The sequence below is a fragment of the Ambystoma mexicanum genome, chromosome 8 (assembly GCF_040938575.1).
Source record: "Ambystoma mexicanum isolate Mex_15411 chromosome 8, UKY_AmexF1_1, whole genome shotgun sequence".
In the NCBI taxonomy this organism is placed as follows: domain Eukaryota; kingdom Metazoa; phylum Chordata; class Amphibia; order Caudata; family Ambystomatidae; genus Ambystoma; species Ambystoma mexicanum.
Window position 1 is genome coordinate 128387902 of NC_090929.1, and position 23087 is coordinate 128410988.

A 23087-nucleotide genomic window follows, 5' to 3' on the forward strand; every position below is an offset into this window, starting at 1 on the left:
CTGTTGAAACATGAGGCTGGAGCAGATCAGCTTTCAGAAGACCCAGCAGTGCTGTAGAGTCTTCTGAAAGCTGCCTGCTGTTGAAGCACTGGTGCGAGTGTTTTGTCCGGGGACAGGGTAGCAAGACGAGTTTTAACGCACCGCTCTGTTGTGTGCCGGACCATTTCTTGCACTGTGCTTATAGCAATTCCTGGTTTCACTTTCAAATGCATGAAAATAACATACCAAGTACAATAACTAAAATAAGAATAAAAGTTCAAAAGATAATCGGCACATTATATTTTATGCAGCACTTCAACCTGGATAAAAAGCAATTACAGGTGTTATTACTCAACGGCACTCAAAGCATACACTTTTTTTTTATTTAAAAAAAGATATTTATAATGCGCCGGAGCCCGGAGGCATGAGGGCGCACATATACATGCAAGACAACAAGTTGTACAGGACATTACGCAGGGATGGAGGAGAGGATCAGGTCAGATCTCCTCAAAGAGGAGAGTTTTCAATGTTTTCTTAAATGTTCTAATGTTTGCGTCTGATCGTAAGGATACAGTGAGGCCTTTCCAGATTCTGGTAGAGCAGTTTTCAAATGATCTGCCCAGCTCTGTCCTTTTGATTACTTAAATGAGGGGCGAGCGACAAGTGTGGTGTTTTCCGATCTTAAAGATGGTAGGGATTCATACCATGAAGTAATTGACTTTAGGTTGCTTGGGGATTTCCCATAGAAGCACTTATGAAGTAAGGTTGCACTTTAAATTGACACCTGGCCGTGACAGAGAGCCAGTGTAGGCCCTGCCGATGAGTCGAGATGTGGCACTTTCTTGGGACTATTTTTACGATCTGGACCGCGTCATTCTGAACAGTTTGGAGACGCTGGATACTTTTTTTTGTTGGTTCCTACTAAGAGCGCACAATAAAAATCTATTCTTGATAGAATAGTTGCCCGAGCAATGGTAGCTGAGTTATCCTCCTTACGATATGGGTGAATGTTCCTAAGTAATTTTAGGTGGTACAAGCAGTTTTTGACAACCAAGTTCACATGGGATTCTGCGTTCAAAGTACAGTGGGTTTGCACGCAAAGTGTTTTAATTTTCTTCTTTACTGAAATGCTACAGTCTTGGCAGGGACATCATTTCACCAAAAGGCTAGAGGTAGCGGAAGTGACACCACTCGATCTCTGATGACACCACCCCGAAGTGATATCACGGGAAATGATGGAACACAACCTTTCACCCCTTCACAAACTAGGAAGCTACATCACATAGCATTGTTCCTAAGAACACCAAGAAAAATATGGTTACAATATCACTATAATTAAGCAATATGACCCAAGCGGCAGGGGCATTACCGACTCAGGTAATGCCCCGGGGCCCATAGTTGTAGGCCTGAGCGAAGCACTAAAAGCATGTTTTCTGTCCCGAAACGCTGCAGAGCCAAAGACAAGGAGCTCAGTGTTGCCCTTGTTGCGGCACATCCAGTTTTCTGCCATCCAGGTATCCACTTGATTGTAGATGTTTTGGAGGAGTGAGCTGTTGGCTGCATAATCCCCCCACCCCGAGATCTCAAGATCAATTAAGATTTGTCTGCTTAGTTGATCCAAAAAACTCCAGATTCTTCTAAAAGGCTTCATAGAGATAGGATGTATAGGTTAAACAATATCAGGCATCCACTGTGGAATGATGAAAGGCTGAGCTGTTCCTATCAGAGGTTGAATGTGTGTGCCAGATCTCTCAATGTGGCGCTTATTTCACTGATCTTGGATCACAAAAGAATTGGGTTCACGAATACAGGCTCTGGCATTCAACAAATAATTGACGTTGGAGGACAGTCACCATCCCCCTCACCTCAAATTATAAATGAGTGTAATCTAAATATGCATATACAAACTTCACCACATGCTGTATACTACTCTGATTTGCTTGTCATCATCCTTCGTGACAACTTGCTTTATATGATCTCTTCTCACAGGACACTACCCCTACACATCCCCCATGCATCATGCACCACACAAACACCCACCTCTTCAGCCCTCACATGCACACCACTATACACATACACACCCTGCACCATCACAGTCTCATGCCTGCCACACCATCCATCCTTCCCACACCTCCCCCAAATGTACACCTCTCACCCCCACATGCATACTTACTCCCCACACACCCTTTCCCCCAATTCACAACACTCAACCCCATGCACACCTCTCAGTCACTGGGCACACCTCTCAGTCCGCAGGCACACCTCTCACCCCCACAACACCTCTCACCCCACACAAACGCCACACACCCTCTGCACACCACCTAACCCCCACGCTAACCCCCACACCATTCACCCCTAGTCTGACTTACACTGTCCCCACACCCTCATAACTCTGCCACCCCATACACCCACTGTCATATGCCCAAACCCCCATACAAACGCATACCTTCGCCCACTGTGGGGGAGCAGAAGGAGGAGTTGGACTCATTTTGGGCGTTTTTAACTCTGTTTAAATAATAAGCTACATGCCTAACTTGCCCTCTTGCTATATCCTCAGTACAAAACCTACTTCTATCTGACCCTGCCTCTAAAACTAGTAACTAAAGATTGCCAAAATCTAGATCGCCTGGCACCATCCCTTTAGCTGTACGTCTTGGAGTATATTTCAGGGTTTTTCCACTTGCAACAAGTCTGATTTTGCCACTAACTGGAAACAAGAAACAAGTTGGTGGAAATGATTGATCCTGAATTGCAGTGTCTCTTTCATGAGCTTCTGTAATTCATGCTCTATATTTAGCTATCCCAGAGCGGGAGAGACCTATGATTGTACTTCTTTCTGTCTTTATGGATGCAGTCTTTTACGTTCATTCCTCTGTATGTTAGTCCTTCAGACTCTTTATATCCAATGCTCTTTCGGTTGGGGTTTGGTATACCCTTAATGATGGTATGACACCACCAGTCCTGGGGCTTCTCTACTACACCCTTTATTTTTCTTTGAGATTAATACTTGAACTTATCTGAGAGCGGTTTTCAAAATCTTCCACTGTTCCTCCCCAATTATACTTGGTAACTTTCTCACTCTTTCCCCATCTACACATTCGGGCTTTCTCCATAATCTACAGTCCTCTTGGAAGTTAATTTCAATTAATACATGCGGTCCTGGTTGTCTCCCCCTTGTATGCTCCACATCAGTACCTTTGCTTCTGGTGGGTCAATTTTCAAGGTGTAGCGTCAGCACAGGTCACTTTCCTTGACTCTGTCTCCTCTTTCTCAACTCCACTGCACACATGCTCTCTATGTCTCACGGTGTCTGTGTGCTTGGCATATGGCTGCCGACAGAAGGTTTTGTTCTTCCCATCCTCTCCGGTTTCGGGTTTGTTGATGGGGCCCCAGGCCCAGGATGGATTTTCCGTGGTCACGCCACCATGTAGGATGGTCTCCAGTATTCCGCCCTCACAGCGGTTTCCCTGCTGTCTGTTGCACTGGATCTCTGGTGTCTTCCTCTGACGTCCTTTCTTCGCTGGCTGCAGCAGGCTGCAAGGCTCCACACTGCTCCGCCCCCCATGACATCACTACCGCAGAGGACTTCCCCTGATGAGTATGGCTCTCTCTCTTTCGCCTTGATCGGTTGGTCCCTGTTACATACAAGTTCACATTGAAAGGGGCATTCCGTTTTTCTTCAGGTGTCAAAATTTGATTAATCACAACCTGATTTCAAACAAAAGTAAGGCACATTACTTGTGATTGAAGGCAATCCCATACAGGTGGATAGTGTTGCTTGCATAGGGAGTTCCTTGTGGGAATGCGAGTCCTTGGGAATTAGTCACTCCCACTGAGGTCCCACATTCCCAGAACCCTAAGGAGGGTTTTGCAGAGCAGGCTCACCTTCCTAGCCTCAAAGGGGGTGCCTCTCCCCTGGGGAGAAGGGGCAAATACTCTCGATTTGTTACACCGCGCACACAGACTCTTACACCCACACACTCACCTCTACCCCAACACAATCCTAGCCCACACATCACTCACCCTCCCGCACCCATCTAAGCATGCACCCCTCCACACACTGAAACACCCCTCCTCACCACACATGCTGGTACACGCCCCTCTCACAAACCTTTGCTTTCACACTTATCACCACCCACCCCCATCCCTTCCACACGCACACCCCACCCACACATCCATACATGACCCAACACCTACCTCCACACACACACCTCCACACACACACACCCCCACACACACATTCACCTCCCTGCATCCCCACTACCATCCCACCACTGTCCTCGTATTCCCCCCACGCACACACCCACTCCCCCAGAATTAGACGTTCACGCCACTGTTCTATGTACAACCCCTCTGTCAGCATGAACGTTCTTTCTAAGGTGTAAGGGTAGTAGAGATAGGCCAATACTCTATATCAAATACCTAAATAGAAAAGCAAGTATGAACCGCATTTAAATGCACTTGCCCTGCTGGTGACACACATACCAAATGAGGAACAGTTTAAATGATCAGTCGGCCATGCTTTTGGGAAGTGATTTACTGCAGAATTGTAAGGTTGAAAAGTTCTTGCTTTAATTCATGCTCACCTGAGCTGTAAAAGTGAGTTAACTCTAACACCGATGAAAGTGGGGGGCACACACTGCAGCTTTAGCTGGGGCAGCCGTGCCTGACGGCCACAATCCCTTTTATTAAAGTCAGCTTGTGTGGAGAGGCTGAGCCCCCCACCCCCAAACTCGTCTCACGTGTTGTAGCCTGTGCTAAATTTACATCCAGACCACAAGAGATGAAGGGCACTAAGGTCGCGGGCGCTTTAAGTGTGTGAATGTGTCTTTGCCCAAACGTTGGAAGCACTGTGAGGACGTGAGCTGAGAATCCTAGAATAGTGTCTGTATGTCCAGGGTATCTGCCGCAATAACTCAGTTACTAGCCTGGCCCACTGGTAGGATGTGATCTTGTGGCAGGGCACCACACAGACATAGCAATCAGAAACTGAAGTTCAGTAATAATAATGCCATCTGATTTTCTCTACATGCCACATCTCCCATATGCCTTTTTGATTGATTTATTGAGCGCCTTACACCAAGGTTCTCTTCATTCATGAAAACGGCCACACTTTTCAGATTCACTAGGTCCCATTGTCGAAACCTAAAACATGGTCTTTGGAGCCATAACAATCAATGCACACGTATGTGGCATACGTGCCAATTTTAAGACTATCAAAATGCCAGTGTGCCCTCTCTGAAGGGTTCTCAGGTTTCTGGTGAACTTTCGTGAATTTTTACTCTGCTCACCAAACTCTGCCTACTTAAAAGCGTCTATCTGTACTCTGGGCAAATCTCCCTTCAGTGGTTTTGGAATAAATATATGTATTTATGTCATAATAACAAGCATTGTTCCTCTGTGTGTCTTGTTCCTACTGGCAGATCCCATACATGTCATCTGCTTCTGAGTCTTTTTCCTTGTTGGACATCCATGTCCCCAAGACTAGTGCTTCTGATTACAGAAAGGAAGTGCAGGAGGTGATTACATCATATAGAAATGTACAGAGGTAATTACATCACAGGCAGAGTGCAAAAAGAGGTAAAAGAGAGCACATTCATGGAGCCTAACTCCATGTTGCAGGGTGGCTACTACACAGAGATGCAAAAGTCAGATTCAGGCATGCAGAGGGGATAGCGTCTCACCTTGAAGTGTCCTGGTAGTGGACAGGGGCCTTAGAAGTGGGCTTTGGAAGAAGGGGGCCGGCTAAAGCCTGCCGGTCCCCTCTTGGCTGATTTGGTGTGCTTGTTGGCCAATGAGCAACCAGGGCAGGTGGAGGCCCAAGGAAGCAGCCTCTAAGCAGAGATATGGTGGCGGCCATAATGATGTTGCCGCGAGGCAGGATGTTGCCACAGCTGACTCGCTCCGGTGCAGGGGATCCATGCCCTCCTCTGCCCCGTTACCTCTTTGTCCTTCTTTTTAGTTTCGGCTCTTAGTTGTGGACTAGCCACATGTATGAGAGAAGCCTATTGGTGTAATATACCAGCAGCATATGCAGAGGTGCATTCCCTGTTACCAAATCATTGCCATTTTAAAGTGATTTAAAATAGATGCATGTCTATCCCCCTGCCCCAGAAAACATGAAAATTAACCATATATGGTTAATACCGAAAATCACATTTCAGTCAGAAAAATTGTGAAATAAAGAACATACTGGGGGCAGGTACAAATGGGGAGTGTGGAAAGTAGAAGAAGATGGGGCTTAGTAGTTGACGACCTACCCCGCCCCTGCTCTCCAATAGTGGACATGTGGAAGGGCTATTTGTGAAGACAATAAGACTGGCAGAAACATTCAGCCAGCATGCCTTTGGCACCAATAGAGCTAGATCCGTTTACAACAGTCATTCCTGCCTGCACACCCGCTATCTGGAAGACAGTGGGTCCCTTGCAGCTATTAAGCAGTTCCTTGTGCCATTCCTGCCTGCATACCCGCTATCTGGAAGACCGTGGGTCACTTGCAGCTATTAAGCAGTTCCTTGTGCCATTCTTGCCTGCACACCCGCTATCTGGAAGACAGTGGGTCACTTGCAGCTATTAAGCAGTCACTTGTGCCATTCCTGCCTGCACACCAGCTATCTGGAAGACAGTGGGTCACTTGCAGCTATTAAACAGTTCCTTGTGCCATTCCTGCCTGCACACCCGCTATCTGGAAGACAGTGGGTCACTTGCAGCTATTAAGCAGTCCCTTGTGCCATTCCTGCCTGCACATCCGCTATCTGGAAGACAGTGGGTCACCAGCTATTAAGAAGTTCCTTGTGCCATTCCTGCCTGCACACCCGCTATCTGTAAGACCGTGGCACACCCGCTATCTGGAAGACAGTGGGTCACTTGCAGCTATTAAGCCGTTCCTCGTGCAATCAAAATGTAGAAATGCCTTCCCATGTCGATTCTAAGCAATACATTTTTTTTTTATCACAGTTTTTAAAATGTGCTTCATATAAATGCAAATAGTAAACATGTCTGTTTAAAGAAAAGCCAAAACTGTCCTCTCCCAAATCTCTGTTTTTTAAACCTGTGTCCATTAATCTCTCCACCCTTGCCTATCCGTGTTACGCCTCCTCACTGCGCCTCAGTCTCCAACACCGGCCCTCCATTTCACCCACATCCATTGCACTGCTCTGACCAGTCTCCCGCTAGCTCCCACACGCCCCTTCACACCTCTCACTCGGCTGACTTTTTGTTGCATTTCAAAACATATTGATAAAAGGTACGAGTCTACCAAGAGCTCAAAAGGTATGGCCTCGTACCAAAACAGTGGCCTGTTGGGACAGGCCTTTCATTATTGCGTTGCTGCCCTATAGGCGAGTCCTGTACCATGGAGCAAAACCGCAGATTGGGAGAATATCCTGACCTGGTGCCCACCAACCCCAGCCATTCCACCCAGGGTGCAGAATTCCGTTTTTATGTACACTATAGCCCCTAATTGGGTGAAAATACATCCAATCTGAGAAGCCAACAATGTTGCCGGTGCCACACGTGACCATTTTAGCCAATAAGCAAAAATATTTTGCTTGATGGAAAAGCCTCGCATTTCAACCAATCAGTAAATTCCTCCCTCACCCCTCTCGACTGGCCGACATGTTCACATGCCCAGTCTTGCCTGCTGGTGTAGTATACACTCATCCCTAGGGAGGATGTGTATTCTGAGCAAAGTGCTGCCCTGCCATATGCTTCCATGTTGAACCGCCACCTCCACCCTCAGCAGCCATTGGCTCAGATACGGTAATATAATGCATTCCACACACACACACTTTTCTACCTGTTGGGAAGTTGCTTAAACACAATCTGAGGGAGTATTGTCCAAACTGAGTGAGTGGAGCCAGCTCGCAAGCTTTTACTAGCATTCCTGGAACTAAATTCAAAGCCTTCACAGGAAGCATTGTCATGTGACTTTTGAGATCAAAGGTATTGCAGAGAAAGTCACCACTGACCTCATAGGAAGCCTCACATGAGCTACCGTCATAACCAAAGTGCAGCTCAAATGCTTCAGTATTGCTGTCTAATTTAAGGTCTGGCCTCCTATGCTTTGGGAAGTCTCTGCATCCTCGCATGTCCAGGTGTTAACCCTGAGCCCTACCCTAAAGCCAATATCATGAACGCCACCTCCATTAAACTCCAACAACCAACTTGGCGCTCTTGCTCAGGGTCGAAGCTGCTCCACTTCTGGAGCAGCTTCATCTTCTGCTCCGCTGGTTGAAACCTCATGTTCCTATACACACCATGCCTGCATCTTGCTTTTGTTGCAGTCAGGGTGGCAGTAAGAATTTCCACCCCTCATGTATCCATTCAACAGCCATTTCGAATCTGCTGAGGGGGCTGGACAAGGAATAAACTGCAGAAAACAACCCTGGCTATTTCAGACCCTTGTTTGCGCTCTGTTGCGCCGTGTTGTTCTGCAATTTCTGAAAAAGAGGTTGCGAGGGCAGTGCGAAGGGCCAGACAAAATGACTTTGTGGCTGTGTGTTAGCCTGCCGGCCATTGTGATGAATCCTGCGGAATCCTCACAGAAGCCCAGCCTAAAGTCTCCTACCATGTTGCCTGGGGAAGGTAGCCGCTACCTGATCCTTACCCTGTGGGTGGTATTAGCCAGGTGGATCACATGGGAGGAGAAGGTGATCCTGAGGGAGAGAGAGAGAGAGTAGCTCTTCTGGTCCTGCGTGCTGCTCCGGTGTGTGGCATTCACTGTAGTGCAAGCAGAGCAAAGAAAGCTCCAACTACATGAGGCGCAAGCAACAGGAACATTACTGGAGCTCTCAGAAGCCTGGGCAAACCCGACGAAAGAAGAAACAGGAGCAGTGGGTCCATCAGAGACACACGGAAAGACCAGTGAAATGGCCTTTGTCAGGTAACCCTGGGGCACTCCAAAGCAGACCGCTGGCTCAAAATAATACTTTTGAATACCGAACTAATGGATTGAAGCAATTTGGGAGCAACTCTTATCTTAAAAGAGATTGAGTTCAAGGATATTGTAACCAGCCAAAGCCAAAAGGAGACCATATTTAATCAAAATGTAGAAGAATATTGTAACCACCATTGCCAAAGCCAAAAGGGAACAATACTCAAACAAAGTGAATGTGGTTTACAAAAGGAAAGATCATTTGTAAAAGAAGATTGTAACCAGCATTGCCTACTGCATATTGTGTATATGCGCATTATAAATACCCAATAAATATATACAAAATAAAATAAGCCAAAGAAAGGCAATTAAAGAAAAGCAAAGATGGCAGAATAGAAGCCCTCTTTATAAAAAGTATCAAGAGGGAGAGAAATATAATCTGCAGTGCCTGGGGAAAACTAATCCGTGTGAGACACATTGTGAATGTGTACTGTATCCTTGTAGAAGAAGTTCTAAACCTATTGTGGTTGTTGAATGTCAAAAGACTCATCCATGAAGTTGTTGTTAATTTAACCTACCCCCTTGAGGATTTAAGTGTGGAAAGTTTGAGGCAAACCTCACCACAAAGTACTGATAGTAGTAGGAGTTTTATCCGGCAGGCAAGCATACCAGGAAAGGGACAATTTGTAGGTAGTCCTGGCAGGCGAGTGGACCAGGAAGTGGATAGGTTGAAGTACTGCAATGTGGTAGAAGGTGGTTGTGGAAAGAAAGATGTATATCAATTTCTGTGCTCTGTTGAACTATTGTGAAACCTTCCTGACAAAACTGTGTTGCTTATGAAGAGGAAATGTGATTTAACGAAAGTGATTGGTCTTCAGAGAAGAGAATAATTATATTGCATACTGAATTGATGAAGACAAATTCCTTGTGGCTTGTAAGCCAGCAGTTTGTGGATACTTGAACCATTTTCGTGAAGAGTGAGAAATCCTATCTGACAATAAGACAATTATATTGCCAAGTGAAGGACCTATGGAATTAACAGAACTTTGTGCCATACTTGAAATGGAACTTGGCTATTGAAAAGAAGTTTCTTGATGTTGAACTTTGGTTTGAAACAGCCTGAATTGAAGGGCAGCCAGCCCTGGTTACAATGCTTTATGCTTATAATTTCTCTGTTTGAATTTAAATGTTTTTTTATGAAGTTTGAACAGCCAGATAATCCCTTTATTATTTAGTTGTATGTATGAGTGTGAGGGACCGGGATCTTTGGACATTAGGTCATTTTCCACTAGCCTTAGTTTGACAGGTAGGGAAACCCTTGTTAGATTAGGGAAAGATGAGGGTAAAACTCTATCTACTTGTCCGTCTCACGTTTCTGACCACCCACACCATGCAGTGGCTGACATTGGCATAAGAGACACTAGCTTGGGGTTAGGGGAGATCCATACTCTATTGAGGCAGAGTAATCACAAGTGAGGCCGATCAATGGGGCTTTGCATGCACGCAATCCTTTGCATTCCCAGGCAAACACAGGTCATTGGCATATTGCACGTACATGTCCAGAAATAGTCATGTTCTACAATGCTCGTGTCCCTCTCACCATCATATTACTTTGGCTGGTGATGGACCCGTTTCTTTGCCCCTTGCTTTTGCTCAAAGTAGGGAAGGCGGGGGGGGGGCACATTATTGCATTTGTATGCCTGCTCGACCTGCTTTCCTCTGCTCACACTGCAGGGACTAATAAGTGTGGTACTATCCTTTTAAAAGTGTCAGCCCTACTGACAAAGTGCCATTGCTACCTCAACAGTGTAGCAGCCTTTCTGTGAGGTGTGTTGGCATATAAAGCTACCGTGCAGATAAGGGCCAATGCAGCCACAGCATGACTGCATGCAGCGGCAAGGGTGGGATTCTACATTGAAAGTGTAGCCGCTCGTATTGACGCATGGCAAGATAGTCCTGTTAAAGTGGCACACTTTGCTGAGCAGTGCTGGCGCGGTGTCTTTCAAAGTAGAGCAGCCCTCTTGAATACTGCTTATTGCCTCTCTCGCTACCCAGTGTTCAGCAATACATGACTAGTGAATTAATTCATTTTCCCAACGTTTGTTAATGTAAAGTACAGCTGTTTGCCATTACCATCTCATAAATGCGCGCATTGCAGTGGCCAGCATTAACACGTGTGTGTTCCTCACTAATGTTTCGGGCACACGTGAAGCACGGGTGATGGATGCAGTGTGTGCTCTGTGGCTCCAGGCGGTTTTGCTGTGGCACTGTTTAGAACCAGGCGTGCAGTGATGTGAATGCACTGGTGTAATGCTTCCCAGCATTCCATGTCTCTATGTGTATCACGGTTGTCCCAGAGAGCCATGCCAGGGATCAGGTGTATGCCCAGCCAATCCTTGCCCTCTCTGGGAAGACTGGCAAGTAGTGGAACAATATTCAACTACACAATCTTACAAAGTGCTACACATCTCATCTTGATACACAAAGCAGTAAATGCTGCGCACGGTGCACCAGGACAGATGTGTTTCAGGTTTACTTTCTTATTACAATGGTGGGGCGGTGGGGTTCCAGCGTCCGCCCCAACACTGTACACAACGGCTTCTCCTTAGGGTCAACAACATTGAAGTCTGTATAGCCCACACAAATCTCTGTATGCCACAGAAAGGTCTCTAGGCTACATGAAAAGTCTCTATGTCTCGTACTCCTTACAGGGCTCCCGTCCCAGGATATAGTCCCCCTTCTTGCCGCTTACTACCCACATGGTCCTCCATGTCCTCCACAGCCTGTGGCTTCTGCTTTTCATCCTTGCATCCTGAGAGACTCCTTTGTGTGGGTCTCTGTGCTCTGTGTGCACCTGCAGGTTCGGCCTGGCAGGTGACCGCACCCAGGACTAGGAGATGTGGAAATGGGCCACAGAGCTTCCACCATGAGCTTGGCCATCTGAGCGTGTCTACGGGTTAGGGCAGGGTGACTTCCGTACTTCTCTATCTTGAGGCTCTGACTCTGGTCCCAACACCCCATCCTCGTCTATCGCCCTGGTGAGTCTTAACAGTCTTATAGATAACGGGTACCCTTCCCGACCCTTCTGGTTCTCTCCTATTCTCTCTCTCTCTCCACCTTCTTGGTGCCTTGCCATGTGCTCATACCCTCACCCTTGCTACTCACACCCCTCAGTCACAGAGTATGTCTTGCCCTCCCTCACCACCCCCCAGTTCTTCTCCTCTTCTCCACCAACCTACTCTTGACTAGTCCCCTCCTCAGCACATCTCCTGCCCTCTTAGCATGCTCCTCCGCTTCTCCTGTTGTCACACGCAATCTCCTCAACAACACACTCCTCACCGTCCTTGAAGTCACCTCTAATGTCCTCTGTACTCCCTCCTTCATCCAAATGTCACCTCCAGTTTCCTCCATTTGTCTCTCCTCTGCACCACTTCACTCCTGTTACTTCTCGGCATCACCTTCTTACCCTCCACCACTTCTTTACTCTTCACCACCTCCTCAGGTCACAACTCCTCACAATGTTCCACCTTAATTTCCACCACTGCCTTACTTTTCACCACCTCCATACCACTTTTCTGCTCTCCGGCCATCTCTCTTCTTTCTGTTCTTGACTCCAAACTCTGCATCTTGACAGCACTGCACTCTGGAACTCCATTACCCTGCTGTGCTTGGAGCTGCCCCTGACATAGAGCTTAGAGTAAAATATCTTCTTCCCGATTGGCTGGATGGGGGTCACATGACATTTCTGAACATGTCCATTAACTTGGATGCCCTGTCATTCTAACCGTGGGAAGACGTCTTCAAATATGCTAGCCACCATTTTCTTTATCTATTTCTAGAGTTGTCTTCTCAATGGAGGTAACACGCAGATAGGAGACAATATGTCGTGCAACTGCAGTGCTTCTCCCATTTATCTCCCTCCATGTTTGCAGCTGTATGGTAGACATGAGCTTTCCTCTGCCCAGCCTTCCCGATACTGTGGTAAAGAAATGGAGTTCTTGCTGGTTGTGCCTTTTCCTCTGCCCCCCTGGCTGTTAAGTAGGCGAGGGGTGCAAGCCTTCCATTACGTGGTAACACACTTCTGTGGGGTGTTCCTGTCCTCCCCATGGTCTTTCTGCCTCCTACGGTGTAAGTGGGTTTTGCTGATCCAGGGTTTCGCTCTGTCGAAGAGCGACGTTCCAGGCCATGCACTTCTTCTCAGAATGGCTTGTTTGCTTGGTCTGGGTAACTTGTGCTGCGATCACAACCGCCTATGGCCCTCCCGTCCATAGGGGCCTTACACAGCATTCTCCATAGTCTGCTTCCTTCCGGATCCATAGCTGCCTCTCCTGCATCTGTTCCAGGCTTTCCTTTTGACATAGAGGGTTATCCTGCGATCAGGTCTTGAATGTCGGGTTCCTAAAAGCTAGTGGGGTGACATGGCCTGCGAATATAGCTCTCTGGGTTACAGGTGGCTTTGAGGGCCTGGGCACGTCATGCTGAGGTCCACTGAAAGATGACCAAGAGGTCACTCTGTCCCAACACACTGAACATGTTTTCACTGTACCAAAATAACCCAACACCTGTTGTTCTCATCATGGCTTGTTAACACACAACGCGTCCCATTCCTATCTTGTACTGTGTGGCTCGAGGGTTTCCTTCCTTGTTTGTTTGGCTGATCTATACGGTTACTTGAGCTTTAAATCAGGGCTAGATAGTCCCCATTATCAGACAACTACATGTTTATTATTGTCGTGAATCAGATATAAATACGTGCCCATCTTGGGCCCCATATGAGAGCGGTTGTGTGACCCAGTATTATTACTTGGTCTCCAGCGTGTGTTGCAATTATAAGTCCGGGTGTCTCCAGACTTGTCACAGCCAGCTCCTTTTCAATTGGATGTATATTCTTTTTTGAAATATTTGATTTTTACTTGAATATTCTGAACATTTTTGAATACATGGTGGTGCCGACTCTCTTCTCTGTTTATTATGTGAGTTGAGCAATCATTTCTCCCATTCTCCCCTGTTTTTGGATACTGCGGTTGCCATGCATGCTGGGAACAGGAACTCAGCTTCTTGGGCTGCAGTCACTCGAGGAACCGGCGAGATCACTATCTGCTAATACTTCAGATTAGAGTGATTGTTTTCACCCAGTGATACCGTCCCCACAAAGAGCTGAGAAACGGGTTTACCAGTGAGGGGGTAGAAGACTCTCTGTGCTCGTGCTACGTTTCTGGAATGCCATTCCATTCTAAACTTGCTCTAGATCTGATATCGTATTTAGGAGAGGTGTACACACTTGTGTTATGCTACCTGTTGTTTGCTGCCTTCTCTGTTTTTTGACCAGATCATGCCTAGTGTCAATTTAGTTTGAGGACATTGTAAGTATTCAGAAGCCCAGTCCAACCCTCCACTCCAAGGAAGCTCGGGAATCGGGGCTGGCCCCCGGCATGGGCAGTCTGTGCGGATGACCATTTCAGTGTTTGTGAGGCCAGCATTAAAAGAAAGTATGCTTTCACAAATGTTTGGCTACTAGGATTTCACCCCAGGTTGCCATGTTTCCAGTCCAGGCGCTTACCCGCAAGACCACATAAAAGTGTTATTAAAGCGCACGTCTCCTGTTTGGATTTAGTTTTCCTTGGAATATTTATTATTCATTGTTGGGTTTAAAAGGTGGGCACCTTTTTATACTTTTCCAACATAGTTATTGGAAATTCTCCGGTCTGATTTTTTTTTTTCCTGCTTGAATAATGTCTTGAAAGGCAAATGCTCATTTATCTTATGCACTTCTATCTAAAGGGAAAATTCAATTGAACAAAATGTGTATATTTCACTTGACGATATGTTCACTTGCCGATATGTTCACTTGCATATATTAATAGGTGACCGCTTTTGATTTTTGCTAGGGGGGCAGAGATTCCCACACTTAGTGACGTAATGGAGCTGTACACATACCCAGGTCGAAACAACACATTTTACAGCAGGAGTAGAAAAAAGCCATATGACTTACAGGAAGTTCTAAACACACAACATCTCAGCAACAGCCACCTCACCTGCTGATTTGTCTTGGCAGCATTCTGCTATAGAATCCCCTGCTACCCTTTTCCCCCAAAGTAGATTTGGCCTGCCCACCCCTTCCAATCAAAGAGTCCATTAATGAGGCTCCTTTCAAATTCTGTAGTGAGCAGCACTTGCTAATTTTGCAAGATGTATGCTAACATTTCACCAAGCCTAAACACAGCAGAGACGAGGCAGAAATTCTGCCAAAGCCAGTGATTTAGATGAGCATGGCAAGGATAACGGGTGCAACTATGCCCTCTGCCCGAATGTGCTCGCCACCTATGCATATATTATTGAGCCCCCCACGGTCCCACATTTTTGTAGGACTGGAGCCCTGTTAATTTTGTTTACATTGAAGACCTGAAAAATGTTACTTCGCTGCCACAAGATCTCACAGGTTAATAGGCTCTATCGCGCTGTAAGGCAATCCTGCTGTAGACACAACCTGACCCGACTACCCCAGGGCCAAACCCTGCCCTGACATCCGTCATGACATCCTTGGAACTTGCTTGGACTTTATTTCTTTTGCCAGAAAAAATAATCCTTATCTGTAGCTTCCGAAATAAAATCACATTGCTAGTTTGTACAACATGGCCAAATATATCCACAATAAAAATTAAAACAATTTGGAAACTCCCGACAGTCAGGTGGTGTTTTCATACAAGAGTTTCAAAAAGACCTTTTGCAAACAGTATTTCTACCAATGACATCTGGGAAGATATGTGTTTAGGTTTCTTGAAGACTGCTCGGAAATCCCAGTTTGGATTTTGTATGGAGTTATGTTCAAGTTATTTTCCTTTGGGCAGGATCCAAAAGACTGATCAGACCAAGGCCCTGAGCACTGATAAGGTCTCCCTTCAGGCCCAGCCTTCGTTCTTCAGGGCAGAGTGTCTTTGTGATTCTGGTGCCAAGGTACGGATTGTGCTTAATTGGCATAGTGGGATTCTCTTCAAGCAGGTGAGCATAAGCAACACCTCCACCACGCAAGCTTTTGAACACTGCTCACCGCGGTCTGTTTTATGAAAACTCAGGACACCTGGTATTTTGCATCTGCAAATCAAAACTGACCTCTCTGTGCTCCCTCGCTTATAAGCTACCTCTAAGGACACCTGGCAATCTGCTTAAGTCTGTGGTGTGAGGAGCCTTGGAAACCTGCTTAAGTGTAGGTGTGAGGAGCCTTGTCAACTTGCTTAAGTGTGGATGTGAGGAACCCTGGCACCCTGCTTAAGTGTTGTATGTAAGGAGCATTGGCACCTTGCTTGGCGTGAGGAGCCCTTGCACCTTGCTTAAGTGAGGGGTGTGAGGAGCCCTTGCACCTTGCTTAAGTGAGGGGTGTGAGGAGCCTTGGTACTCTGCTTAAGTGTGGGGTGTGAGAAGCCCTGGCACCCTGCTTAAGTGAGGAGTGTGAGGAGCCTTAGCACCTTGCTTAAGTGAGAGGTTTGAGGAGCCTTAGCACCTTGCTTAAGTGAGAGGTGTGAGGAGCCTTAGCACCTTGCTTAAGTGAGGGGTGTGAGGAGCCTTAGCACCTTGCTTAAGTGAGGGGTGTGAGGAGCCTTAGCACCTTGCTTAAGTGAGGGGTGTGAGGAGCCTTGGCATTTTGCTTAAGTCTGTGGTTTGAGGAGCCTTGGAAACCTGCTTAAGTGTGGGGTGTGAGGAGCCTTGGTACTCTGATTAAGTGTGGGGTGTGAGAAGCCCTGGCACCCTGCTTAAGTGAGGAGTGTGAGGAGCCTTAGCACCTTGCTTAAGTGAGGGGTGTGAGGAGCCTTGGCACTTTGCTTAAGTGAGGGGTGTGAGGAGCCTTGGCACTTTGCTTAAGTGAGGGGTGTGAGGAGCCTTGGTACTCTGCTTAAGTGTGGTGTATAAGGAGCCTTGGCACCTTGCTTAAGTGTGGGGTGTGAGGAGCTTTGGCATCTTGCTTAAGTGAGGAGTGTGAGGAGCCTTAGCACCTTGCTTAAGTGTGGTGTGTAAGGAGCCTTGGCTACTTGCTTAAGGGTGGGGTGGGAGCAGCCTTGGCACCTTGCTTAAGTGTGGGGTGTGTGGAGCCTTTGTACCTTGCTTAAGTGAGGGGTGTGAGGAGCCTTGGCACCTTGCATATGTGAGGGGTGTGAGGAGCCTTGGCACCTTGCTTAAGTGAAGGGTGTGAGGAGCCTTGGCACCTTGCTTCTGTGTGGTGTGTAAGGAGCCTTTGCACCTTGCTTAAGCGTGGGGTGTGAGGAGTCCTGGCACTCTGCTTAAGCGTGGGGTGTGAGAAGCCCTGGCACCCTGCTTAAGTGAGGGGTGTGAGGAGCCTTGGCACTTTGCTTATGTGAGGGGTGTGAGAAGCCCTGGCACCCTGCTTAAGTGTGGGGTGTGAGGAGCTTTGTCTGCTTGCTTAAGGGTGATGGGAGAGCAGCCTTGGCACCTTGCTTAAGTGTGGGGTGTGTGGAGCCTTTGTACCTTGCTTAAGTGAGGGGTGTGAGGAGCCTTTGTACCTTGCTTAAGTGAGGGGTGTGAGGAGCCTTGGCACCTTGCTTAAGTGAGTGGTGTGAGGAGCCTTTGTACCTTGCTTAAGTGAGGGGTGTGAGGAGCCTTGGCACCTTGCTTATGTGAGGGGTGGGAGGAGCCTTTGTACCTTGCTTAAGTGTGGGGTGTGAGGAGCTTTGGCACTCTGCTTAAGCGTGGGGTGTGAGAAGCCCTGGCACCCTGCTTAAGTGAGGGGTGTGAGGAGCCTTGGCACTTTGCTTATGTGAGGGGTGTGAGAAGCCCTGGCACCCTGCTTAAGTGTGGGGTGTGAGGAGCTTTGTCTGCTTGCTTAAGGGTGATGGGAGAGCAGCCTTGGCACCTTGCTTAAGTGTGGGGTGTGTGGAGCCTTTGTACCTTGCTTAAGTGAGGGGTGTGAGGAGCCTTTGTACCTTGCTTAAGTGAGGGGTGTGAGGAGCCTTGGCACCTTGCTTAAGTGAGTGGTGTGAGGAGCCTTTGTACCTTGCTTAAGTGAGGGGTGTGAGGAGCCTTGGCACCTTGCTTATGTGAGGGGTGGGAGGAGCCTTTGTACCTTGCTTAAGTGTGGGGTGTGAGGAGCTTTGGCATCTTGCTTAAGTGTGGGGTGCGATGAGCCTTAGCACCTTGCTTAAATGTGGTGCGTAAGGAGCCTTGGCTACTTGCTTAAGGGTGGGGTGGGAGCAGCCTTGGCACCTTGCTTAAGTGTGGGGTGTGTGGAGCCTTTGTACCTTGCTTAAGTGAGGGGTGTGAGGAGCCTTGGCACCTTGCATATGTGAGGGGTGTGAGAAGCCCTGGAACCCTGCTTAAGTGCGGGGTGTGGGGAGCCCTGGCACCCTGCTTAAGTGAGGGGTGTGAGGAGCCTTAGCACCTTGCTTAAGTGAGGGGTGTGAGGAGCCTTAGCACCTTGCTTAAGTGAGGGGGTGTGAGGAGCCTTTGTATCTTGCTTAAGTGAGGGGTGTGAGGAACCTTGGCACCTTGCTTCTGTGTGGCGTGTAAGGAGCCTTTGCACCTTGCTTAAGTGTGGGGTATGAGGAGTCCTGGCACCTTGCTTAAGTGTGGTGTGTAAGGAGCCTTTGCACCTTGCTTAAGTGTGGGGTGTGAGGATCCTTTGTACCTTGCTTATGTGAGGGGCGTGACCAGCCTTGGCACCTTGCTTATGTGAGGGGTGTGAGAAGCCCTGGCACTCTGCTTACGTGTGGGGTGTGAGGAGCTTTGTTTACTTGCTTAAGGGTGGGGTGGGAGCAGCCTTGGCACTTTGCTTAAGTGTGTGGTCTGAGGAGTCCTAGCACTCTGCTTAAGTGTGGGGTGTGAGGAGCCATTGTACCTTGCTTAAGTGAGGGGTGTGAGGATCCTCGGCACCTTGCTTAAGTGAGGGGTGTGAGAAGCCCTGGCGCTCTGCTTAAGTGTGGGGTCTGAGGAGTCCTAGCACTCTGCTTAAGTGAGGAGTGTGATGACCCTTAGCACCTTGCTTAAGTGTGGTGTGTAAGGAGCCTTGGCTACTTGCTTAAGTGTGGGGTGTGAGGAGCCTTGGCACCTTGCTTAAGTGAGGGGTGTGAGGAGCCTTGGCTACTTGCTTAAGGGTGGGGTGGGAGCAGCCTTTGTACCTTGCTTAAGTGTGGGGTGTGTGGAGCCTTTGTACCTTGCTTAAGTGAGGGGTGTGAGGAGCCTTGGCATCTTGCTTAAGTGTGTTGTGTAAGGAGCCTTGGCGCCTTGCTTAAGTGTGGGGTGTGAGAAGCCCTGGCACTCTGTGTGGGATGTGAAATTTCACCCATTTTTGTGCTGAGTGGTGTGTCGTTTCCATTTTGGGTTTGTGTCGCGAGACGAGAAACATTACGTGGGTCCTTTTTTTGTGATCGTGCCAGTTTCATGCAGGGTTATGAGAAACTTTGCGCTGGGCTTCAATTTGTGCTAGGTTTGCGCAGCGACACAAGCAGGGCTGGACTGGGAACCAAAAGAGGCCCTGGAAATAATTACTGGGGACCAAAAGAGGCCCTGGAAATAAAGTTCAAAGTGGCCCTGTATGACACATTTTCAGCAAGCTCAAGGCTTTTCCTATGAGAAAATTTGGAAATACCACAGAAAAGAGGGCCAGGGTGCAGAGGCCCACCGGGAAATCTCCAGAGTTCCCTATAGGCCAGTCCACCCCTGGACACAAGAACCTTTGTACAGGTGATTACGGTCCATGCTAGTTTCGTGCAGAGACATGAGAATCTTAGTGTTTTTTATTTTTTTTCGATCCGTGATAGTTTCACGCAGTAACATGAGAAACTGCATGGTTTTCCCGATCTGTGCTAGTTTCGCTCTGCAACACGAGTAACTTCATGCTGGCCTTTTATCAAACTGTGCTTATTTTGCACTGCAGCACAAGAAACCTTTGACAGGTTTTTTGGTCTGTGCTAGGTTCACGTAGCAGCATGAGCCACTTTGTGCAGTTTTTGTTTCGATTCATAATAGGTTCACGCAGCCAGAGCCCTGGTCTACACTTATACCTGAGGGCAGTATTAATTTCAATGCAGCAAATTGTAATGGTTTTAGCTAGTAGGCACTTGTATTGTAGTCGTTTGCACAAGCCCTTTGAACTTTGCCTGTAGTGCCCCGTAGCTTTGGGGACAGCCCAGGTTCACTCATGCACTATTAGTTAGGAGCGTTGATGGCCTTGCACTGGTTATTTTGTTTGCACTTTTGAATAATGTTGATGTAAGATGTCTGTATTTCAGAATACTAGTGTATCATGGCCTTTCCGGTTGTTAATGGAGTAGCTCTTGATTGTTAAGCCAGCACAAGAACAGCGTAAATCTTGCATGCAAGAAAGATGTACATAATTATTCAAGTCGAATCTGTACATGTATGAGTAATTTTATAATTGTTTCCAATTGTGTTGAGTAGCACAGGGTAGCAGCAGGACCGTCCCTATAAAGAGGGACATCCTATAGTGAGGGTCTAGTATAAATTGATCTAAGAGAACACATATCTCTAAGAGAAATCATATTTTACACCCATACAGTGTTGAGTTTGGTGTTTAACGTATCCCTGAACTGTATGGTGTACAGGGAACTCCTGAGTAGGATTTAAATTACACTAGGTTCACGCAGCTCACGCCCCTCTTTTTGATAGACGGGGGTGGCGGAATGGTGGATTGCCGCAAAGCAGAACGAACTCGGATAGACTGGCCTAACGGAAGCTAACAATTTGGCCCAGCCCTGCGTGTGATCATCCCACAGTTCGACAAATCACTCTTTATTGCCCATAAGGTGTGCCTCTCCGTCTTGCAACTGTGGGTGAATAACTTGATTGCCTCGCAGAAGTTAATAAGAATTTGTCAAGTTCTGTGCATACAGTTAATTGGACAGGATAGATTTCCTGCATGAATTTGCCAAATTGTGTGCATACCAAGAACCAGCCAGATTTTACATATCTTTGCCATGAATAAGTCACGGTATGTGTTCACCATGAATCGTGCCTCTGTCCTTAACAACCCATGGTGTGTGTGCACCATGATTCGGCCAGGATATGTGCCTCTATCATGAACAAGCCAGTGTGTGTGTGCGCACCATGAATCGGCCATGTGCCTCTATCATGAACAAGCCAGTGTGTGTGTGCACCATGAATCGGCCAGGATATGTGCCTCTATCATGAACAAGCCAGTGTGTGTGTGCACCATGAATCGGCCAGGATATGTGCCTCTATCATGAACAAGCCAGTGTGTGTGTGCACCATGAATCGGCCAGGATATGTGCCTCTATCATGAACAAGCCAGTGTGTGTGTGCACCATGAATCGGCCAGGATATGTGCCTCTATCATGAACAAGCCAGTGTGTGTGTGCACCATGAATCGGCCAGGATATGTGCCTCTATCATGAACAAGGCAGTGTGTGTGTGCACCATGAATCGGCCAGGATATGTGCCTCTATCATGAACCAGCCAGTGTGTGTGTGCACCATGAATCGGCCAGGATATGTGCCTCTATCATGAACAAGTCAGTGTGTGTGTGCACCATGAATCGGCCAGGATATGTACCTCTGCCATAAATTAGCCAGGGTGTGTGCACATCATGAATATTCCTGTTGTGTGCTCAAAATATCCTCTTTGAAAAAGCACAAGGAAACCGCAAACTACACAAAAATGGCAAAAAAATACAGTTCTATTGTATTTGCAAACCCATACCCTCAACGCTTTGCTCATGTGGCTCTGAACTGGAGGCGAACCGCTGCGGCATGTACCTTGGCTCAAATGACTTATTCTTCTTTCACATGTCTATTATATCACAAATACTTAACATTACATCTGCAAAATGATATGCTATAAAGTTCCTAATAAAAAAAAATCAAGTTTCCGTTTTTCTTCCTTATGCTTTAAGCTAATTACAGTGTGATCACAGGGACACACATGAACTCGGTATTGATCACTTATCCACGTAAGTGTTCTATATCAACCAGTGCTGCGCTCGCTAAACCCGTTAGACCAGTGGTATTCAAACTGTGGGTCACGACCCCCTAGGGGTCCGCGGGTGCATCCCAGGGGGGCCCTGAGAGCTCAGCATGAAAAAAGATTTTTTTTTTTTATTATTTTTTTTTTAGATTGGAAGAAATGGGCAGGGGTGGCCCACATGGGCGGGCTGAAGCATGAAACTGTCTCAGGAAACAATGAAAAAGTGGCCCACAGTTGTAAATGGATATTCATTCCTTTAGTCACAGACTGGGCCTCATTACTACTATGGCGGACCAGTAACAACGGTGCTGGTAAGCTACCGGCACCGTTGCTACCGTTCCGCCATAGTAAGAGTTGTGCTCGTGGGTGCTTGACAGCCCCCGCCAGGTCTGACCTCAGCTCGTCGGATGCACCGGCACCGTTATTAACGGTGCCGGTGCATCCGAGCTCCCCCTTCCCATTTGAGCCATATGGGGCTCAAATGGGAATGGGGATCTACCGGCACCTTCGAAAGGGCAATTATCATGTCCGCCTAACTCGGCATGACCTAGTAATTGCCCATTCGCGGGTGCCAGACCCGGATGCAACTCCAGTGGCAGCCGTGCCGGTTTTACCGGCACAGCTACCGCCAGAGTAGTTATGAAGCCCACTGTTTCAATAGTACCCAAAGGGGTGCTTTGTGTTAAAATGTAAGTAAATTGTGATATATTCAGCAACAATGGTCAACATTACTAACTGCATAGTGGCCCCTCACCCATTATGGAGGAGCTAAGGAGCCAGCCCAGTGAAACAGTGAGCACTCCCTCAGCTGCTTTATCCAAAAATATCAATGCCTGCCCCCTGGACTCCCAGCAACAATTGCAAACTGTTTGGCTATTTACCCATTTTTTGTTAAAAGTATGCTCTACAATGCAACATTTTAACCTATTATTTAAAAAAGAATTCACAGGGGGAAACCCCCCCCGAACCTCCCCTTAATGCCCCTCCACTTAAAAAAGATTCACCAGCCGCCACTGGCCCTCAGACTGTGTTGGGAACGGGATGGGGGAACCGAGGGACTATGGTGGGAGCACAATGGGCGGGAACCATGGGATAGTGATGGGAGCAGAGTGGGGAGAGCCCTGGGTGTGTGATGGGGTGGGGAGAGACCAGCGACTGGGTAGGAGTGGGATGAGGGAGCCCAGCGACTTTGATGGGAGCAGGTGACGGCGCGCAATATATACTGTCCATTTGGCATTTCTGGGGGGTCCCGACCTGCCCAAATTTTGCTCAGGGGGGCCCTGGC

At 47.5% G+C, this 23087-nt stretch overlaps 1 protein-coding gene across 4 annotated transcripts in view; it reads left to right on the top strand.

The window, feature by feature from the left end:
* The window catches only part of DENND1A (DENN domain containing 1A), a 2718319-nt gene that overhangs the window by 887959 nt on the left and 1807273 nt on the right, over positions 1-23087 (top strand). The gene's annotated exons all lie outside the window — the stretch shown is intronic.